This window comes from Lithobates pipiens, unplaced genomic scaffold (assembly GCF_037356315.1).
Source record: "Lithobates pipiens isolate NorthernLeopardFrog02 unplaced genomic scaffold, aLitPip1_a1.2 Scaffold_8, whole genome shotgun sequence".
In the NCBI taxonomy this organism is placed as follows: domain Eukaryota; kingdom Metazoa; phylum Chordata; class Amphibia; order Anura; family Ranidae; genus Lithobates; species Lithobates pipiens.
Window position 1 is genome coordinate 373,096,225 of NW_027507903.1, and position 21,329 is coordinate 373,117,553.

The window sequence follows — 21,329 nt, forward strand, 5'->3', positions numbered from 1 at the left end:
GTGCCACCGCCAATCAATACCACCTGCAACCACCAACCAGTGTCACCGCCAATCAGTGCCACCTACCAGTGCCACCGTCAGTGCCACCTGCCACCACCAGTGCCACCACCTACCAGTGCCAATCAGTGCCACCGTCAGTCAGTGCCAACTAGTGCCCCCGCCAACCAGTGCCACCTGCCAACACCAACCAGTGCCACCGCCAACCAGGGCCACCTGCCAACACCAACCAGTGCCATGTGCCAGTGCCACCTGCCAGTTCCAAACCAGTGTCACCTGTCAAGGCCAGTGTCACCTGCCACCGACCAATCAGTGCCACCTGCCAGTACCAACCAGTGCCACTGCCAATCAGTGCAACGTGCCACCTGCCAGTGCCACCGCCAATCAGCCACCGCCAATCAGTGCCAACTAGTGCCACTACCAGTGCCACCTGCCAACACCAACCAGTGCCATCTGCCAGTGACAACTAGTGCCACCGCCAACCAGGGCCACCTGCCATCACCAACCAGTGCCATGTGCCAGTGCCAATAGTGCCACCTGCCAGTTTCATCTGGCAGTTCCACGTGCCTGCCAGTGGCAACCAGTGCCACCTGCCAGTGCCAGCCAGTTCCATTTGTTGCCAGCCTTACTCTCTGGTCAGCCCATAAACCTGATTTTACAGCGTTTCATTGGAGTTATTGACTGGATGCTCCATTGTGAGTTAGGGATAGGGGGTGAAAATGAGTGGCCTTACCCTGGGAGCTGACAATCCATACCACGCTAAAAAAAAAAAAAAAAAAAACTAACTTTTTTTAACTGGCTCCTAAATTCAAAGCAAATTTGTCAACCCCTGCCTTAATGGCCTACCCTTACGCAGGCTATCACCCCTTCCATCTACCATGAATGCTGCTGCTAGACTAATACACCTCACTAACCGATCAGTGACTGCTGCTCCTCTCTGCCAATCCCTTCACTGGCTTCCCCTAACCCACTGTATAAAATTCAAAATGCTAACCACAACATACAAAGGCCACCCACAACATCACCAACCTCATCTGCAGATATCGCCCAAATCATCACCTCTGCTCCTCCCAGGACCTCCTGCTCTCTAGCTCCCTTGTTACCGCCTCTCATACTCGTCTTCAGGACTTCTCCAGAGCCTCTCCTATCCTCTGGAATTCCCTGCCTCGGTTTATCAGTTCATCCCCTAACCTGTCCACCTTTAAGAGATCCCTGAAAACTCACTTATCCAGGGAAGCCCATCCAACACCTACCTAACAACCCCATCAAATCATTCCCCGCAGCAGGGCCCTCCTGTTACTTCTGTACTGTAATTGTGCCATCTCCCCTCTACATTGTAAAGCTCTCCGTAAACTGTTGGCGCTACATAAATCGTGAATAATAATCTCCATTATAGCATCATTAACAGTGGCAGCATGTTCCTACTATAGCCCAGCAAAGGAACCCTTCAGGCAGGCATAGACCCATCCCTACAGGGCCTACTTAGATTTTTACGATATCACCACCCCCCCCTTTAGTAGATGGGCCTATAGAGATGGGATAAGCTAGATAGATTTAGTTATTAAAGAAGGAATTAAGGTTATAGTGCCCGGGGGAAGTTGGATCCCCAAAGAGGTATTTGGATATGTTATGTTATTTTTTCCAACAGGCTGGTCCCAATATATGGGGTTTTGACACCTACATGGATCAATCTTCATGTTAGTTGGTATATTCCACTGAGTGGAATATTTTGGTATGGTTTTATTTCTTCCAGTGGTATGTGGCATCTATCTGGAAATAATGTAATGGCTGCATCAATAAAACCTGTATCTTATAATGTGAGGGGTTTGTATTCACCTCACAAAAAGGGGTCGTCTCTGGCATGAATTGCTGTAGATTTTTTTTTTTTTCCCCAGGGGATGCACTTTGTGACTGGGTCTGCCCCCAGTTTAACCCTATACTCTTTTAATCAATGATTCCATACAACACCTCCTATTTTAAAGGAGGGGGGCTGTGCGACAATAGCCTTTAGAAAGTCATGCCCACTGCTTGTCCTCGCAACTGGAACCAGAGGAGCGGTTTTTTTTTCTTTTTTTTTTATTAAAAGGCATGTTGCATGGCCAGTATTATATATTCGCCTCAATTTATGCACCCAATACAGGTACAGTTCATTTCCTTGCCAAAACACTGAAGAAGTTGGAAAAATTCAGGGAGGGTTTCCTGATTTTGGGAGGAGATTTTAACCTCACATTAGGACCAAGTTTGGATACTTCAACGGGTAAAACTCCACTATCCTTTAAAGCTTTAAAATATGTAAAGCAACTTTTGCGCTCTATGCACTTTCTGGACAGCTGGTGGGTAATGCATACCGGGGTAAAGGACTATAGCTACTATACCAAAACACATGGTACATATTCTCATCTTGATTTACTTTTTGTAGATCAATTTCATTTGAAGAATGAAAGTTATGGTTTCAATAGTGCAAAGACTATCTCAGGCCATGCTCCGATAACTTTGACCTTTTTCTCGGTCTCTGCAGGCCATATGGAACAGACCTGGTGGTTGAGAGTCACTATTAGATGATAAACTTGTAGTGGAGGCATTACTCCTTAAAATGGGAACATACTTGGAAGCTATACCCGGAGAAGTGCTGTGGTTAGAGATGAACTGCAATCACAGGGTTCTTGTATTAAAAAAAAAAAAAAAAAAAAAAAAAAAAGGAAAAAACAACAGACCTGCTGAGGGAAATAAGTGAGCTTGGAGACTAAGCATAAAACCTATTTCGACCCAACAGATGCCCAACAATTAGAGACATTACGATGTAATCTCTCACAATGTGGGGACAGTAAAGTTAAAACTAAGTATAAGATATTTCACACACTGGTGTTATGAACAAGGGAATAAATGTGGGCGGCTACTGGCCAGACAGCTAAAAAAAAAAAAAAAAAAAAAAAAAGCAGCACGATTTTACACAGGTCCATAATAAAGATAGTCAAAACTCAGTCTATAGCGGCAGAATTTCATAGATTCTACAAGGCCTTATATAATAGCCAGCTGTTGTCTTCGAGTGCCAGGGAGGGAAAGCGGGTGGGTGAGAGCAGATATTACATCAAGGACTCAGCGCTGCCCAAGTTGCCCTTCATGGTTTTTGAAGAAATAGAACGTCCAATCACTATGGAAGAACTGGGCAGAGTAATGGCAACCTCCAGGACAGGGTGGTCTGACGAATGTATACTACAATGAAGTTTATTACTATATTAGCATCTGCATTATGTAGTTGTTATTTAAAAATTCAATGAATGCCTCTAACCCTCTGCCTCCCGAAGCCCTGTTGGCACACGAAGTTCTCCCTAAATTAGGGAACGATCTGCAATATTGTGCCAATTATAGACTCATCTCCTTACTCAATTCTGACAACAAACTTCTAGCTAGGATATTAGACCTGCGATTACAGGATCATATAGTGAAGTTAGTTCACCCAGACCAGGCGGGTTTTATGATGGGCTGTGAAGCTAGAGACAATACTACTCATGCTCTTCATATACTCCATTGGATCCAATATGGCCCTGATAAAACCCCCAAGAGTGGCATGATGAATGGATGCCGAAAAGGCATTTGATAGGGTGATTGGGTCTTTATTATCGAAGTGTTGAGGGGGGTGGGCTTAGGTGATCGTATGATGGGCTGGGTGTTGGCACTATATGCAGATCCAAGAGCTAGGGTTAAGGTGAATGGTAGACTTTTGGACTACTTTCATATATGTAACATTACGAGGCAAGGGTGTCCGCTTTCTCCATTATTATTTAGGCCTCATGCACACGGACGTTTTTACAGCCACTTTTTTGAGCTTTTTTTGAAGCTTAAAAACGGCTGTCCATGTTAGTCTATGGCTTCATGCCCACCTAGGCGTTTTTGAGCTGCAAATGGCATAGGCGTTTTTAAGCTGTAAAAAAAACCCAGGACCAGTGCGTTCCGTGGCGTGGAGCTAGAGCTGTAAAAACGCGAATCGCGGGAAAACGCGCACAAACGCGCATAAACGCGCAACATATTTTCTTTGTTTTCTGAGTGCTATAGCCAAGAGATGTGTTTCTTAAAAAACGCTACTTAACGCTAACGCTAAAAAACGCGCAAAAACGCACAAAAACGCCAATGCAAAACGTGGTAAAAATCACGTTTTTAACAACGATTTTTCCAGGCATCGGAGCTAGCTTTGCAGCCAGTTTTTTAAAACGTCCGTGTGCATGAGCACTTACTATGATACTGGAGCCCTTTCTTTGTAAAAGTGAGAAGAAATATGGAGATAGTAGGGATACAAATTGGATCTGTCGAACATAAAGTCTCAGCATATGCTAATGACTTATTTTATCTTTCCACCTCTCTGCATCATTATCTGCTTTGATGTCTGAAGTTCAGATTATCTAACTTCAAAATAAACTTTGACATGTCTGCACTCTTGCCCAGCCATGTCTCTCCAGCTATGGCGATTTTGAAAACACTATTACCCCTTTATTTGGAATACTGATTATTTTATTTGGGGGTTCACATCACGTCGGATTCAAAACTTTTATATGATCTTCATTATACTTATTTATTGGTAGAAATAATAGGGGACCTGCATAAATGGAAGGGACACCATTTAACATTGTCTGGAAGGGTGAGTGCTCTTAAAAAGGAGCATTTCACCCAAAATAATCTATATCCTTCTGGTGTCAATTACACTCCCACAGACTTTTTAAACATTTACGGAAAGCCTTTGTGGCATTTGTATGGAACGATAAACGGCCCAGGATCGTTTATGACATCTTATGTAGAAGCAAATTGGAAGGGGGAGTGGGGTTAACAGATGTAGTCTTGTATTACAAAGCTATGGCTTCAGTACACATTTTGAATTGGTGCTAGACCTGCACGATTCTGGCTAAAATGAGAATCACGATTTTGTTACTTAGAAGAGATCACGATTTACTCAAGATTCCCATGGCGCAACATTGTCTTTCACATTAAAATGAAAATTGGTATAACTTTACCGGGTTTTATTTATATATTTATTTTTTTATTCATTGAAGTGCATTTTTTCCCCAAACAATTGCGTTTGAAAGACCACCGGGCAAATACCATGCGACTTAAAATATTGCAGCAATTGACATTTTATTCCCTAGGGTCTCTGCTAAAATATATACCGTATATACTCGAGTATAGGCCGACCCGAATATAAGCCGAGGCCCCCAATTTACCCCCAAAAAAACTGGCAAACTTATTGACTCGTGTATAAGCCGAGGGTGAGACATGCCTGTCCATCCCTGTGTGTGTGTCCGTCCATCCCTGTGTGTCCGTCCATCCCTGTGTGTCCGTCCATCCATCCCTGTGTGTGTGTGTGTCCATCCATCCATCCATCCCTGTGTGTGTGTGTCTCCATCCATCCATCCATCCCTGTGTGTGTGTGTCTCCATCCATCCATCCCTGTGTGTGTGTGTCTCCATCCATCCATCCATCCCTGTGTGTGTGTGTGTATCCATCCATCCCTGTGTGTGTGTGTGTCTCCATCCGTGTGTGTGTGTGTGTGTGTGTGTGTGTGTGTGTGTGTGTGTGTGTGTGTGTGTGTGTGTGTGTGTCCAGCCTACCTGTGTCCCGAGCCTTTGTCCCGAGCCTCCGTACCGTGCCTTGCCTCCTTGCCTCCGTCCCGTGCCGTGCCTTGCCTCCGTCCCGTGTCGTGCCTTGCCTTGCCTCCGTCCCGTCCCGTGCCGTGCCGTGCCTTGCCTCCGTCCCGTGCCCTCTTCGTCGGCGCCTCGGCGGCCATTGTAAAATTCAAAAGCCGCGCCTCCGCCTTCGCCTGTGATAGGCGGAACACTGAATTTCCCAGCAGCCTGTGTTCCGCCTATCACGGACATCGTATCATCCTCGTCCGTAGTACGAGGATGAGACGATGTCCGTGATAGGCGGAACACAGGCTGCTGGGAAATTCAGTGTTCCGCCTATCACAGGCGAAGGCGGAGCCGGAGGCGCGGCTTTTGAATTATAGAATGGCCGCTGTCTGTCTGCTCGACACGCTGATCGAGCGGGCAGACAGCGATGACTCGAGTATAAGCCGAGGGGGGCACTTTCAGCCTCAAAAAAGAGGCTGAAAATCTCGGCTTATACTCGAGTATATACGGTATATATAATGTTAGGGGGTTCCAAATAGTTTTCTAGCAAAAAAAAAAATAGATTTTAGCTTAAACAAGTATTAGAAAAAGATTTAGACTTTCAGTGGTTAAACTTCCTGCATTTACACTTGTTTAAAAACTTAACAGACTGCCTGGATTTTTTTTTTCTCCCCACACATAAATTTATCCCTTTGATCTAAGGAGGAAGTGTTAGTTACAATGTTTCATGTTGAAATTTGGCAGACTGCCTGGATGTTTTATTTGTACAGTTGAGTGAGCAGATAATTCTCTCCACTTGTTACATGAAAGAATCGGCAAACTCTCTGCAATAGAGATGTCGGGGGGGGGGGGGGGGTGTTGAATCGAGATCACGATTTTTTAACGATTAATTGTGCAGCTCTAATTGGTGCCATGACTCCAATAAAAACGTGGGTCTCTAGAGAAGACAAAAAGGCAGGGAGGAATCTGGAAGGTGCCCCATGGATACCAACTTAATCCAGGGGCCTCTCAGACTGGACATCCCATTTAAACTTGGAATTCTGCATCTGTATGGGATGAATTGAGATATCCCCTTTGGCTCCACTGGAGGGATAGCCTTGGTTTCCTCCTGGGGAGGAAACCAGATTCTCAGGTGCATAGAGGATGGAGGGGGGGGGGGACATGATATGCGGCAAATTTGCCCCACGGAGAATTCTATCCCCATTTTTAAAGCTGGTGTCAGGCTTGGGGAATGCACACCTAGACAGGTGGAGATATCAAATGACTTAAAAAAATAAATAAATGTAATTAAATCAATTCACTTTACTTCTATAATCTCTCACTTACAAGAAATGTTGAGTTAAGTAATAATACCCCGCATTTATTGAACACAAACAACATTACTAATACCAAGGTTATGGAAACAGGCTCTATGCCCTACTCCCTATTGGACTGGAAAAGGGAGGTAAATTTAATAATGGAAGCTAAAACTATGAGTGTATGCAGCCAAAGACCAACAGGATACGTTTAAAAATATGTGGGCAGGCTGGGAATTTCACTCCTCAGAGATCGAGTGAACAAAGCTTATGATTTAAAGTGGTCGTAAACCCTTTACAAGTCATATGGACACGTTTTTGTCCCAATTTGATTGTTAGGCTGAATCTTAATAAAATAAAATTTAATTATAAAGCAAGGCCTCATGTACACTGTTGCTGGTAAAATGGAGGTTTAGGAGCAGTTGGGAGTTTTTTTTCAGCTGCCCCTGAACTCTCCTCTGTGTTATCTTATCTGCACAAGTACACAGGGTCGTTTAGTTGTTTCTAGGCAGTTTAGTTTACAGGCATTTCAAGCGCCAAACGATTCTAAAAACACGTTAATTAGCATTTAAGACCTCTTTCACACTGCGCCGCCCACAGCGTCGGCGGTAAAATGTCGATATTTTTAGCGGCGTTTTACTGTCGGATTTGCGGTGCATTTTGGCCACTAGTGGGGCACTTTTAACCCCCGCTAGCGGCCGAGAAAGGGTTAAAAAAAAAAAAAAAAAAAAGCCTGCCGGTGGTATAGCCGCGCTGCCCCATTGATTTCAATGGGGAGCAGAGGTGGAGGAGCGGTAAACACACCACTACAAAGAATCTGCTGGCAGGACTTTTCCTGACGTCCTGCCAGCGCACCACTCCAGTGTGAAAGCCATATAACATTGATAGATATCTCATAGCTGCCTCATAGTAGCACAACCACCAGGTTCCCAGAGCCCTTACATCAATACAATGAGAATGACCGGAGTGTTTTCTGCCCGCCGACAAGACTGCAGGCGGGCAATATGAGAGTCACAGCATCACACCTGGGGAAATGCCACTCTGAGCGACGGCATCTACCCAAGTGTTCCATCCCTATACCGGTTCAGGGAGAGGAATTGGGAAGCCTACAGCACCTGATATTCCCAGGCGGTCTCCCATCCACATAACAAACCAGGCCCGACCCTGCTTAGCCTCCAAAATCAGATGAGATCGGGCACATTCAGGGTGATGTGGCCATAGGCTCTTCCCATTCTCTCCAAGCAGAAAAAGACAAATAAAAAATAAAAATGGTCCCTTTATGAGGCTCCCCACAAAAGACCTTCTTCCTTCTGTGTCCTGTTAACAGGTGAGAGTAGCTAAGTGTCAAACACCTCTAGGTCCTTTGTATTATGAATACTAGGTACTATATATTAATCCCTTGTTATCATATGTTTCTGTGTTTTAGGTCACTGTGTGGTCTGTTTTGGTTACTATTACACTAATACTATTTACTATCTGGCTACCTATGAGATAGCTCCTATATGGTCTATGTGCAGAGGTAGGCTTTTGGCCAGTAATACTATTTGCCATCTTCCCTCATCTGCTTTTATGCAGGAATTGTTTTTTGTTTTTTTTCAAATCTGCTATCTTTACTATCTTTTCTCAAATAATGGATGCTTTGATATGGGGATAAATACCCTTGCTGTTTTTTACAAATATTTATTACTTTTTCCTATTTTTTCTGTTTTCTAACTGGCACACCCCCACGTTCAATCTCAAAATCGCCGGTTGCATGTCACTTATGGGCATCTGCTGCATATTTACCTTTTGGATGAATTCTGCTAAAAAATGTGGAACACTACCAATGTACTTGCCAACCTGACCTGTCACACAGACAACGGCTGGATGCTTTGCAGCAGCCTCCTGCTCTCATCTATCCTTTGGATCTTCTCCTTAGAAAGATACACATATATACGTGACCCAGGAATTGGACCTGCTGGGAGAAAAAAAAAAAAAAAAACACATGCCCTGACCTCGGCAAAGATCCAGAGAGGAGGTAAGACCAATGGAAGTGGCTGCAACTGCAAGAGGATGTCTCCGCTCAGTTCAGCCTTAAAAGGCTTGCCAAGGACAGAAAAGAGCCAACATAATGATAATAGCGTATGTCTACAGGAAGTCTCCCATGGCAACGCTGGCCACCAGAGTACCTAACCTGAGAGGGGTGGCTCCTTCACCAGTGAAGGTCAACATGTGGATCTGAACCCATGCCCATCAGGAAGTCTCTGCAGTGGCCCGATTTGAGCAACTTCTCCACTAATCAGGTCCAGCCCTTGCTTAGCTTACACAATTTAGACAAGTTCAGGTGCATTAAAGGTGATGTGGCCGTAGGCCAAAATTCCTTACACAAAAAAAAATAAAAACACACCCACACACAAGTCACTGTGGGATCTGTGTAGGTCACTGCTATTCAAGACTTGCCTCAGGCCCAGAACAAAAAAACAAAAAAAAAAAAAAAAAAAAAAAAACACCACACACAAGGTCCCCTGTGGGAGGGATAGTGACAGCCTTTGATATGCTGTCTATTGCTCACACCTTGGGGGGGATGCCCACCAACTGTAAATGCCAGGGTAGGTCTTAAATTTACCTATGATTGGGGGGGGGGGGGGGGGGAAGGGGGGAAGGAGGGAACACACACACACACACACACACACACACACACACACACGTCCCTTTCAGAAGAGAGAGTGTTCATTCTCTTAACCATAGAACCTGACAATGTCCCTCCGTTTCCCAAGACTAGGTCAGTATGTCTAGATCTGTAGAGGGGGAGGGGGGGGGGGGTTGAGAAGGTGTCTGGTGGGAGCGGAGGGTTCTAAACCGAAGCATATGGACAGGAACGCCCTCTCCTACTGCTCTGTCTTCAGTGGTGGAGCAAGAGAGTGTTTTTTTTGTCCTCCTGGATCCCAAAAGTGGCAAGGATTGTTTGAAAAATCCACCACCTCCTCCAGGGAAGTTTTGTAATGAGGAGGCCTACTGGATTCACCATCAAGGCCTTCTCCCTCTTCTAAACTAAAGTGTTCTAGAAACCTGTGCATCTTATGCCTCGTACACACGATCAAACAATCCGGTGGAAAAGTCCGGCGGATTCAAGTCTGCCGGACAATCCCCCCCCCCCGTGTGTAGGCTCCGGGGGACTTTTTTCTACCCAAAAGTCCGGCGGACTTAGAAAGTAGTTTTGCACTCCAATCTGTCCGCCGGACTCGCATTTCGGCGGACAATCCGGCCGTGTGTGTGCCAGTCCGCCTTACTTTTGAAATGAACAGACTTTTCCCGCCCGGAGAAAAGTCCGCTCGTTTTGAGCGCGTCACCTGGTATGGACTTAAAGGGGAATCCCTACGCAAAAAATAATCGGCGTGGGGGAGCGCCCCCCCCCCCCCTCCTGAGCCATACCAGGCTGTCGCCGTCTTCTGTTCAGATGTTGCCTCGTCGCTGCCGCTCACAATGGCAGGGACGCAGCGACTTATATAGGGACATTACCGGAGGCTGTCTTGATAGGTGGCTGTCTTGATAGACACTACAGGAAAAAATAAATTCTAGTGTGCATGGAGCCTAAACACAGATTAAATAATATACCGTGTAAAATTAAACATCTACCGTGTTTCCCCGAAAGTAAGACAGTGTCTTACTTTCTTTTTATCCCCAAAAGCCCCACTATGTCTTACTTTCGGGGTATGTCTTATATTGGAAAAAAATAGTCGAATTTTTTGTTTTAACCGTAAAATTAACATTTATTAACAACCTGAACAGTATTGTATTCACCACAAAACAGTTTTATAAAAGGAAGTGCCAAGAATGTCTTGTTACAACATTGCATAACATGTAAAACAATGAAAAATGGTAAGAACGAACAGTGGAATACTGGAAGATAAAACAGATTTATGTGTGATACAGTACCACCTGCTGTATTTAATCCAGTGTGACACCTGCTGATACCCACTGGGTTACATACAGCAGATGATACCCCAGTATGCCAGTGTGTATGTTTTACTGATGTATGATTAATACTGTGTGCATTACCGTATTTTAAGCAGGAGGCGGCAGTGACAAGTGCAGGGGACGGCGCGGTGACGTATGGAGAGGGGGACGGCTCAGGCGTGGGCAGGAGGCGGCGCTCATTAAGCTCAGAGGGAAATGGCAGACGCGGCGACGTATGGAGAGGGGGACGGTGCGGACGTGGGCAGGAGGCGGCGCGCAGCTAGATGAGAGGGAGGCGGCAATACCCCCGTGTTTCCCCGAAAGTAAGACATATGTCTTACTTTCGGGGTACGGCTTTTATTAGCCGACCCCTCTGAAACTCCCGATAAACACGGTAATTTCCAAGACTATTACATTTTTGAAGGCCCTGGAGTACCAGGACAGTGGAAACAGTCACAAAATGACCCCATTGACAGATTATGGTGAGGGGTTCATTTTCAAGGGTTGGGCTTGGCTCCCAAGTTCCACTGAACAGAACTCGTAAAGCATCAGCATACCAAGAGATTTTGGACAATTTCCAACTTTGTGGGAACAGTCCAACATGACTGAGCATCAGGACCTTGTTTGTGCACTGGTGCGCAAACAAGAAAGACGCTTAACAGAAATTCATGACCCTATAGAGCAGTCATAAGTAAATAACAGAAATCCTCCAGCACACAGTCTCAGGCTCCCAAGGGTTAATTTTTCCAGGCTGGCAATAATACATAACAGGCCCTAATAAAAAAAGGCAGGCCAGCAAAAGTGTAAATCCATAGGAGTAGAATTTTTTATTTTTATTTTCCTTCTAAAATAAGACCATAAAAACCCTCACATAAAACATGGTCAAAGAGCATTCATCAGTACGGGTTCCAACCAGCCATGCGCGAGGACGCCAGTCAAAGGCTCACACTGTAAAGCATATATCAGCAGAGGAATAGAATCCCCTCCCAAAGATCTTTCCCTGCAGATGCCAGAGAACAGGCAAAAAAAAAAAAAAAAAAACACCACACACACACACAGAGTTGGGTTCCATGATATATACGATTTATGTGAATGAATTATGGCAATTCACACTTTGCTGCTTAGAATGAAACACTTTAATAAGTTGAATGCATTAAGGTAGAAAACCTTCAGTCTTTACAGCCATTTTCAGGTTTCTTTATGGGTGCCTTGACAAAATGTCGAAAAACCTAACCAAAAATTGGATATTCAGTGAGGGGATCAAGCCTGCCTTTTAGTTTCAGAAAGCCACAGGATTTCATTGTGCACCAATACAATCTTCTAGCCCCTGATGTCCTAATATCCAGCAATGTCATAAATTAATAAGGAGGCCATTGGGCACATGCTCAGCATACTTGTTAACGCCCACCCTCGGCAGTGCTCCTCTTCGTCAGCACTGGGGTCACATTAGCCGAGTGGCGCATCCTGTCAGAAAGCTGTTACCTATCAGAAAATGCAATGGAAGTGATGGTCTGTTGTGGCCATCTTGGTACACCCGCACTCGGCTACAGTAAGCCTACAGTCAGAAGGCGGCAAGTGGACATCTTTGTACACCCACGGAAGTCTTGCATTTCACACATTTTTACCAGTAAACTCAGCTTATATAGTGAAATACAGTAAAATCTGTGACACTGTTTTGATGGTTAATTTTAAAACAGCGGCAAGTCTGCTGATCTCACAGAACACTCGCTTAATATTCAGCACCAAAACAGCTTGATGGATTTCAAAATTCTATATTTCACAATATAACCTCAGTTTACTGGTAAAAATTAAGTGTTAAAATGCAAAACTTCAGTGGGTGTAAAAAGATGTGCGGTTCATTACTTCAGACTGTAGGCTTAATGTGGCCAAGTGCGGGGTGTACCAAGATGGCCACGACAGAACATCACATCGGTTGTAGTTTCTGAGAGAACACCCACCCTGAAGCTACAAAGGCTCAAAGAATCATGGGACAAGTAGTATCGAGAATTGGAAAAGGAAGGAAACAGGAAGTCAGAGAACTTTGATGTTCAGCCAAGAGTAGAGACATAGCTAAAAGAGGCAAGTAAGGCTTCAGATATACACAGCCTACTTTGACCAACGGCCACTGGAAACAGCAAAAAGGCCTAGTCCTTTCGCCGCGGTGTGTGTTTTCCGACAGTCAAAGCTTTCCTATCCCAATGTGATTCTTCTGCATTCAGGAGAGGGGAAGTTGAAGCTCCCCTAACTGCAGAAGCTCCTTAAAGTGGTTGTAAACCCTTACAACACACTTTGACCTACAGGTAAGCCTAGATTAAGGCTTACCTGTAGGTCCAAGAAATATCTCCTAAACCTATATGGTTTAGGAGATATTTGCCCGAAGACAGGCACCGCTGTCTATGGCGCATGCGCCGTAGACAGCGGCGCGCAGGCGCACTGAGCGCGGCATCTTCAACGACGGAGATGCCACGCGTGTCAGCTCCCGTGCGCATGCACGGGAGTGACGTCATCGTGGCTTCGCCGAATGACAGCGGCGGAGCTGCGAGACCCCACCGAGAAGATGGATGCGCCGGACTACAGGGGACAGCGGTGACTTCGCTGGCTCCTGTGTCAGGTAAATGACACATAATGGACTACTATGCGATGCGCAGGGAATGAAAGAGGAAGTGAAATCATCAGGGTTTACTTCCTCTAACTCTGGTAAAAGCCCATGTGTACACTGACACATAGGCTTTTATGTGGTTGAGCTTTGGCAAAAATTTTCATATATATATATATATATATATATATATATATATATATATATATATATATATATATATATATATATATATATATATATATATATATATATATATATATATATATATATATATATATACACATATACACACACACACACACACAATCGATTGGTAAGATCTGACCAGTATAGGGCACCCACTTCACGGGTTACTTTTTTGGGACCTCGTAATTATAGTTCATTTCCTTGCTTGTCATGTATTCAATGTTCTAGAATGATTAAGGGGAAGTCCTTTAATCATCCTACTCAAGGTTACAATATCCCTATAAAAGATCATTTCACATGTCAATCTACATATGTCATATACATCATCAAATGTCCGTGTAGTTTGATCTATGTAGGTGAAACTACACAAAAAGTCAAAGACAGAATAGCTAGACATAAATATTCTGTTAGGGATAAAAATGATAAATTACCTCTCTCTAGACATTTTTTTAGAAATTAACCATTCGGTTTCTCAATTGAGATATATGGTAATTGATGGTATTCCAACTAATAGACGTGGGGGGAATAGAGAATTGGAATTGAGAAAAAGAGAAGTTTACTGTATAAAAATCACTTAGACTCTTTAGATCCTGAAGGGTTAAAAAGATTTTTATCTTTATTTATTTTTATGATGGTATAAGTCTCTATATGTGTTGACCGATCTGCCAGATATTGGCCGATACAGCCCCACGTTATGAGATTTCTTTGTTTGATGTTTACTTATTTTCATAGTATGTGAATATACAAATTAATTTTGATGATTCATTGATTATGTTTTCTTTGTATTTTTTTTTTTTTTTTTTTTTTAGGTGATCTACATGATTCAGCATACTATCTTTAAGGGAAGGCGTCCTTTTGTCCCGTTTTTTAGCTATTGTTCAGATATACCCATAGATATAAAAATTATGTATGAGAGATACAAGGGGTGGTTTGTGGAGATTGATTCCAACTGAATGTAATTAACTGATTAATGATAGATGTGAGCTATAAGCCTTTATATGTGAAGTTGGTTACAATTTTTATTGCAGGTATGTGGTCATGAGGAAGGGCGATATCATGCTTAGCCCGAAACGTCACCTGAATACATGAATTATACCTGATGTGATGTCAATTTTATCAATAAATTTACTTTTGTTTGTGCAGCAATCCCTTTTCTGCTTTTTTATATTGAGTCTTTGGGACAGACTCGATTGCTGGCACACCTGTTTCACTGACCGTGTGTGCATCTCACCTACTACTTTTTTCTATATCTATCTATCTATATATTTTACACATACACACATACACACACACACACACACACACACACTCCAAAAGTTTATAAACTCATGTTTAGGAGCTGTAGTGTACATGATAACTTACACATAAACTGACAGTGCGTCTGGGATTCATTTACATGCACCTGTTTTGGGGAGGAAAAGCTGGAGTTCTGCTTTAACCACATGCTGACCGGGCCAGAGATACACAGCATGTCTGAACACATGTGGGGTATTCCTGCTCATGTGTACACACACGTCTCTCTAGAACAGGGGTAGGGAACCTTGGCTCTCCAGCTGTTTTGAAACTACAAATCCCATCATGCCTCTGCCTCTAGGAGTCATGCCTGTGATTGTTAGGGTCTTGCAATGTCTCATGGGACTTGTAGTTTCAAAACAGCTGGAGAGCCGAGGTTCCCTACCACTGCTATAGAAGGTTCCAGAAACTAGCAGTGTGCATGCGTATTCATCGCTTACATGGGCACATATGTGCAGGAGATAAATATTGCGAGGGTGAATGCAAATTTCATAGCGGTCACACTGATTGCATGGCTTCAGTACTTTCTGCTTTAAGCTTTGTTAGTTTAATGTTGTCCATTGATGTTTGCAGATATAGTAATGAATTTGCCTCGGTACAGAATAGATCTGCACATTTTATCCAAACAGTTATTTTTTGGGCAGCGCCGTGGCATGGTTACACTGGCTGCCGATTTCTGCAGGACCAGACATCAATCTGTTTTTGATAAACACTTCCACTTTCCTGAATGTGTCTGTCGGAGGGTTTTTATTTAATCCGTGTGTGTAAATATATCCTCAAGACTTAATAATGGCATTGCAAACCCTCTGGAGCCTTGTCCCATCTACGTTACCTTCACGGGAATACTTGATCTGTGATCTTGCCTGTCTTATTACTGCTACTGTGTATAGCAGTGCGCACTCACACTGCTGTTTCCCGGCCACTGTACCTGCCCATGCCCAGGCAACGGCACGCCGCATCGCACGCTCTGATGACTGACTTCAGTTCCAGTGGCTGACGTCAGTTCCGATAACCGCCATTTGCGTTTCATGCTTTATGTGGAACCAGCAGCGCTAAAAGAAAATCACGGGTCACCCAGACCTTAGATTGCGTGGGGGGGAAAGCGAGATCGCAATCTTTCTGCGATTAATCGTGCACCTCTAGCGTCCACGGATGTCCTCACAGAATCAGGACCAGGCGCATCACGGTAAATGGCCACTGATATGACGGAGTAAACACACCAGTGTTACGTCATGACACTGGTTCCTCCCTCCCCTCTCTGTACAGTGAGAGGGGGAGTGATGGCAGCAGTGCTGTGAGCTGGGTGTGTAGTGCCCACAGCGCTGCTCAGTGACAATCTGCAGTACTCTGTCAATACATTTTAAAAGAAACAAAGAATTATTTTTTTTTACTGAATTTTCAGCCTTTTTTGATTAATAGCGCAAAAAATAAAAGACCCAGCGGTGATTAAATACCACCAGAAGAAAGCTCTATTTGTGTGAAAAATACATAAATTTAATTTGGGTACAGTGTTGCACGAATGAGTAATTGTCATTCAAAGTGTGAGAGCACTGAATGCTGAAAATTGGTCTGGTTATGAAGGGGGTTGAAGTGCCCAGTGATCAAGTGGTTAAAGTGTGCCTAGACTGAAAATAAAAATAAACTTAGTGTTGTTGCTACCATTTCCTCTGTTACAGTAAATGCTGTGCCCCACTGTATATGTTTTCTAAAAAATTCCACAATAAATAGCCTATTTTATAGCACTGATCAGCAGTCACGTGACTGGTTCTCTCCTCTCCGAGTCTGACATTTATCTGGATGTTTTAGAAAAACCATACAGTGGGGCACAGCATTTAGTATGACAGAGGGTAGCAACAGTAACTTATTGCAGTAACAATAAGTTATGATACCAGCAAGGAGGGGGGTGGGCACTTGTACGAGCTGACTGGCAAGGAAAAGGGGGAGGAGAACACAGGAGAGCTGAGAGCAGGGCTGCAGATGACAAGCACATAAACTGACTATAATGTCACGGTGTCTGTAAACTGACCAAGGCTCAGCAGCCATGATACACCTTGGTCAGTTTACAGAGGAGAGGGTATAGCCAGGGGATAGCCAGGGGATTTCAGGTGTTATAGGGGGCCAAATGACACAGCACAAACACTGTGCTGTAGAACATGCTTTAAAAGGGGTTGTAACGGACTGTGTCTCTCTCCCATCCCCAAATCCCCCCCCCCACCAGAGGTCCCAGCTCTTGACTGGATAGATTGATAGCAGTGCAGCCATTGGCTCCCACTGCTGTCAATCAAATCCAACGACGCAGGCACAGCCAAGTCCTGCAGTCAGCGGCTATGGATGTTGAATGCTGGTCCTCGGGGAAGCGCTTCTCCAGGGGGGTTATCAGATGCGGGGGAGGAGCCACGAGAGCCATCAGGGGACCTCAGAAGAGCAGGCTCGGGGCCACTCAGTGCAAAATGAGCTGCACAGTGGAGGAAAGTATAGGTTTATAAAAACACAAAAAAAAAAACCCCACTAACGCTTACAATCACTTTAGGAAACAGGATCCATTTTTTTTTTTTGATTAAATAAATTAACAACACTTTAAGGCTGGATTCACACTGCTGTACGGAGGGGTCTGATGTGTCCCTGTTCTTTGTATCAGGTCAGATTTCAGTCTGAATTTTGGCTGAATTCAGACCTGAAAACGGACCAGAAGATGCACCGGAGCCGCTCTGGACATGTGTAAACCCTTGACCAGTACTTGAGGACTGTGGTTGGAAACCCCTACTCTAGCAGATGGGGGGGGGGTGTGCAATATGTGCACCAAAAATATATAGCACTGACCCCCGAATGAGCTGCTAGTTTTATTGGGCTCAACGTTTCCTTCTTGACCTTGTCTCCATCTAGGGTTTCCCGTGGTAGAAAGAAATGCAGAAACTAACACTGGATCCTCTTTTTGGGTTATTTATTTAGAAGATAACACAGTCTCTTAATGGAGAGTAGAGGGTAGGAGGAAAGTTCAGGTACTTTTGGACTGCAAAAATAGAAAGTCTCTTATAGAAGAAATCCAGAGAAAAACCGTTTCACAGCTGCATTCTCACAACCCCCAGATAGACCTCCTCTCACTAGGCCTAGCAGCTGGTAGGGTGTTAGGTAAAGCAAAGTCTCCGCCACAGACTTGGATGTTGAATACTTGAGAAAAGTCTCTGCCACAGACTTAAGCGTAACCGAGGGGCATAGACAAATTTAGAGAACTATAATACGGTACCAGTATCTCTCAGCCGGCCCGGCGATACCATATGAGTGTAGATCCATGAAGTGTCCCTCAACTGAGCCTCCAGGCTCCTTCAGAGAAGCCAGCCTTGCACATGGCCTTCTCTCAAAGAGTCCTCCCCTGGATGCTTCTCCAGTTGCTAAGCCTCTCCTTAGATGACACGGCACTGGAACACCTTTGAATCATTAAGGTCCCATATCCATTCAGACCTGTCCCTGCAGTTGCTTCGGGCTATCCAGCCTGAAGACTTGGAATTGCATGGATCCGCACCCCAGGCCAAAAGGGCCATGGGAGCTGGTCAGGAGGACCAGGGCCAAACAGACAGAAAGAAGCTTCTGGACCGGAACCCCCAAAGCACGTGATCTCAGTACCTTAAATAAATACAACCTCCCAGAATGCACAGCAGGAAACACTCCCACTGGGCTGGTTCTGAGAGGAAGAATGGCATTCAATATGCCCAGCTAAACTGCATTTCTCATACTTGCCGGTGGTGACAGCGACACCTGTGGCCAAGGAGGAGAACTCAGTGCAATCCAGTCAGACTGGTACTGAAATCAAAATTATCCCTAAAACCCAACTGTGGTTTCAGGAATATTAATTTTCCAAAACCATATAGCGCATGCTCGTCAGGAGCCGGCGCCACACACACACACCGAAGATCTGACCTTTTTAGTGGTATGACGCTGGTCCACTAGTAGTCATTTTTAAATTCCTGAAAACCTAAGGCTAATAGGATCTACTAGCTAAATCCGGGTGAATGCAGTGAAATAGGGGGAAAGGCAAGTGACATATACAGGAGAAGTTGCCAATCTCTAGTCCGATCGCTGTAGCACGGTGCTCACAGAACAGGTGTGTTAGAAGTTATGCGGCAATAGGAGGTGTACTAAAACAACACAAACAAAAAATAACAAATAGCACCATGGCATGCCAACTGGATGACAAATAAATCATTTACATGAATTTGCCTTCCAAACGCAGCTGTGTGGAATGCAGCCTGCTAACAGGCTATAATTAAATGGGGTGACAGAGTGTATGACACCAATAAGCGGCCACCTCCCCCGACTATCCATAGGAAACAAACACCGATCACTCAGCGGAATACACAACTCACACCCGTACAGTCCTCCAAACCGATGCTCGCCTTCTACCATAAACATATAAGAAATACAGTCACCATTAAACACGGCGCCAATAAATCACTAATAACGACCGTGCAAATTACAGGCTATTAAATGACAGGTCAGGTGATTTCCTACTTACGTGTTTCTCGCTCTTCGCCGATCAACTAAAACCACAGCCCTGCTGCTCTACACAACTCAGCTCTTCTATCGGCCAGTCAGGCAGTGACGTCACGTTCTCTCGAGATAGCGGTCACATGATGCCGTTGCTAAGGTGCTTGTGAGCAAAGTACCAGTACTGCGCACTGTGGAGCAATCCTCTCCTGACAGGGAACTTCCTTGGGAACTGGCAGGAATCTAGGCGGGCCTGAAGGGAATTCAGCCTTATGAATGAAGAGAAAGATAGTGAATGGAAGTATGAAAATTCTACTAGTTTGTGTGTTAATAAATCCTCGCTTTTCAGCAGCTCTTTTAGACCCCTTTCACGCTGGGGCGCTTTTCAGGCATTTTAGTGACATATATAGCGCCTCTTAAAGTGGAGGGCCACCCTGAAAACAAAAAAAATATTAAAAATTACAAAAAAATATAAAAAAAAAAAAATGAAAAAAATTTTTTTTTTTTACTTACCAGAAATGCCTGTTGCTAGGCACTTTCTCCTAATCTTCCTCTTCCTCCTCCGCGGAGATCTTCTGTCTTCGTCGCGGCGTCTTCTGGGTAATGAGTCGCGCTGTGTTCTGGGAACTGTGTGTTCCAGAACACAGCGCGTCCCATTCAGAAAGCGCTGCGGGACTCGCGCATGCGCAGTAGCTGCGGGACTCGCGCATGCGCAGTAGGAAACGGGCAGTGAAGCCGTAAGACTCCACTGCCTGTTTCCCTTACAAGGAATGGCAGCACCGGGACCCGAGAGCCGAGGGACGGGTCGGCCTCGGGCGGCCGACATCGCGGGCACCCTGGACAGGTGAGTGTGTTGATTAAGTCAGCAGCTGCAGTGTTTGCAGCTGCTGACTTTTTTTTTTTGTATAACCGGCCCTCCTCTTTAAGCAACCCCAGTGTGAAGGACTTTCACGTCGGAGTGGTGCACTTGCAGGACAGGAAAAAAAAGTCCTTGGGGGGGTGCGGGAGAGGAATATACACAACTGAACTGTGTTGAACTGGTTAAAAGTATGTAGGCATAGGACACACTCCCTATCATGTCCCCTTAAAGGAGAATTTTACAAAAACAATTATTAGTTAAAGTGGCTGTAAAGACAGAAGTTTTTTATCTTAATCACCTCGCTCCTGCGCTATAGCCGAAAGATGGCTACAGTGCGGCGCTCAATTGTCAGGAGGGCATCCCTGGACGTCCTCCTGTATACATCCTCCCTGCGCACCACCACGGGCGCGCATTGGGGGAAATCTGTGTTGGCCGTGTCCCAATCACAGATCGTGCTAAATGGCCAATCACATTGCCCATTTAGCACTCGATCGGAGTGTCCCATGAGAGATGATCTCATATGTAAACATATGAGATCATCTCTCATTGCCGGCTCTCCCTCCTCACACAGAGACCGCATGTGAGGATGGAGAGCTTCCTGCTGCAGCGTGAGTAAAAAAATCACACATTACAGTGCCACACTAACACAACACAGTGCCATCTGTACCCAGTGCCAACTATCAGTGCCATCTGTCTCCAGTGCCACCTACCCTCAGTGCCACATGCCATCGGTTCTCAGTGTCACATGTCATCAGTGCCACGTAGCAGTGCCATCTGTCATCAGTGGCACATATTAGTGCCATCTGTCATCGGTGTCACATGTCATCAGTGCCACGTATTAGTGCCATTTGTCATCAGTGCCCCCTGTCAGTTTCAGGTGCCATCTGTTATCAGTGTCACGTGTCATCAGTGCCATCTGTCATCAGTGCCAAATATTAGTGCCATTTGTCATCAGTGTCACGTATTAGTGCCATCTGTCATCAGTGCCACATATTAGTGCCATCTGTCATTGGTGTCACATGTCATCAGTGCCATGTATTAATGCCATCTGTAACTGTGCCCCC

At 44.8% G+C, this 21,329-nt stretch overlaps 1 protein-coding gene and 1 pseudogene across 1 annotated transcript in view; both read right to left on the reverse strand.

Annotated features, from left to right (window-relative positions):
• The window catches only part of CYSTM1 (cysteine rich transmembrane module containing 1), a 202,170-nt gene extending 182,587 nt beyond the window's left edge, over positions 1–19,583 (reverse strand). Inside the window, exon 1 of the mRNA XM_077473598.1 lies at positions 19,435–19,583. The gene's annotated coding sequence lies outside the window, so the exon portion shown is untranslated. The remainder of the gene's footprint in view (positions 1–19,434) is intronic.
• On the reverse strand, positions 8,014–8,133 carry LOC143965342 (5S ribosomal RNA; annotated as a pseudogene).
• Positions 19,584–21,329: the final 1,746 nt, after the last annotated feature.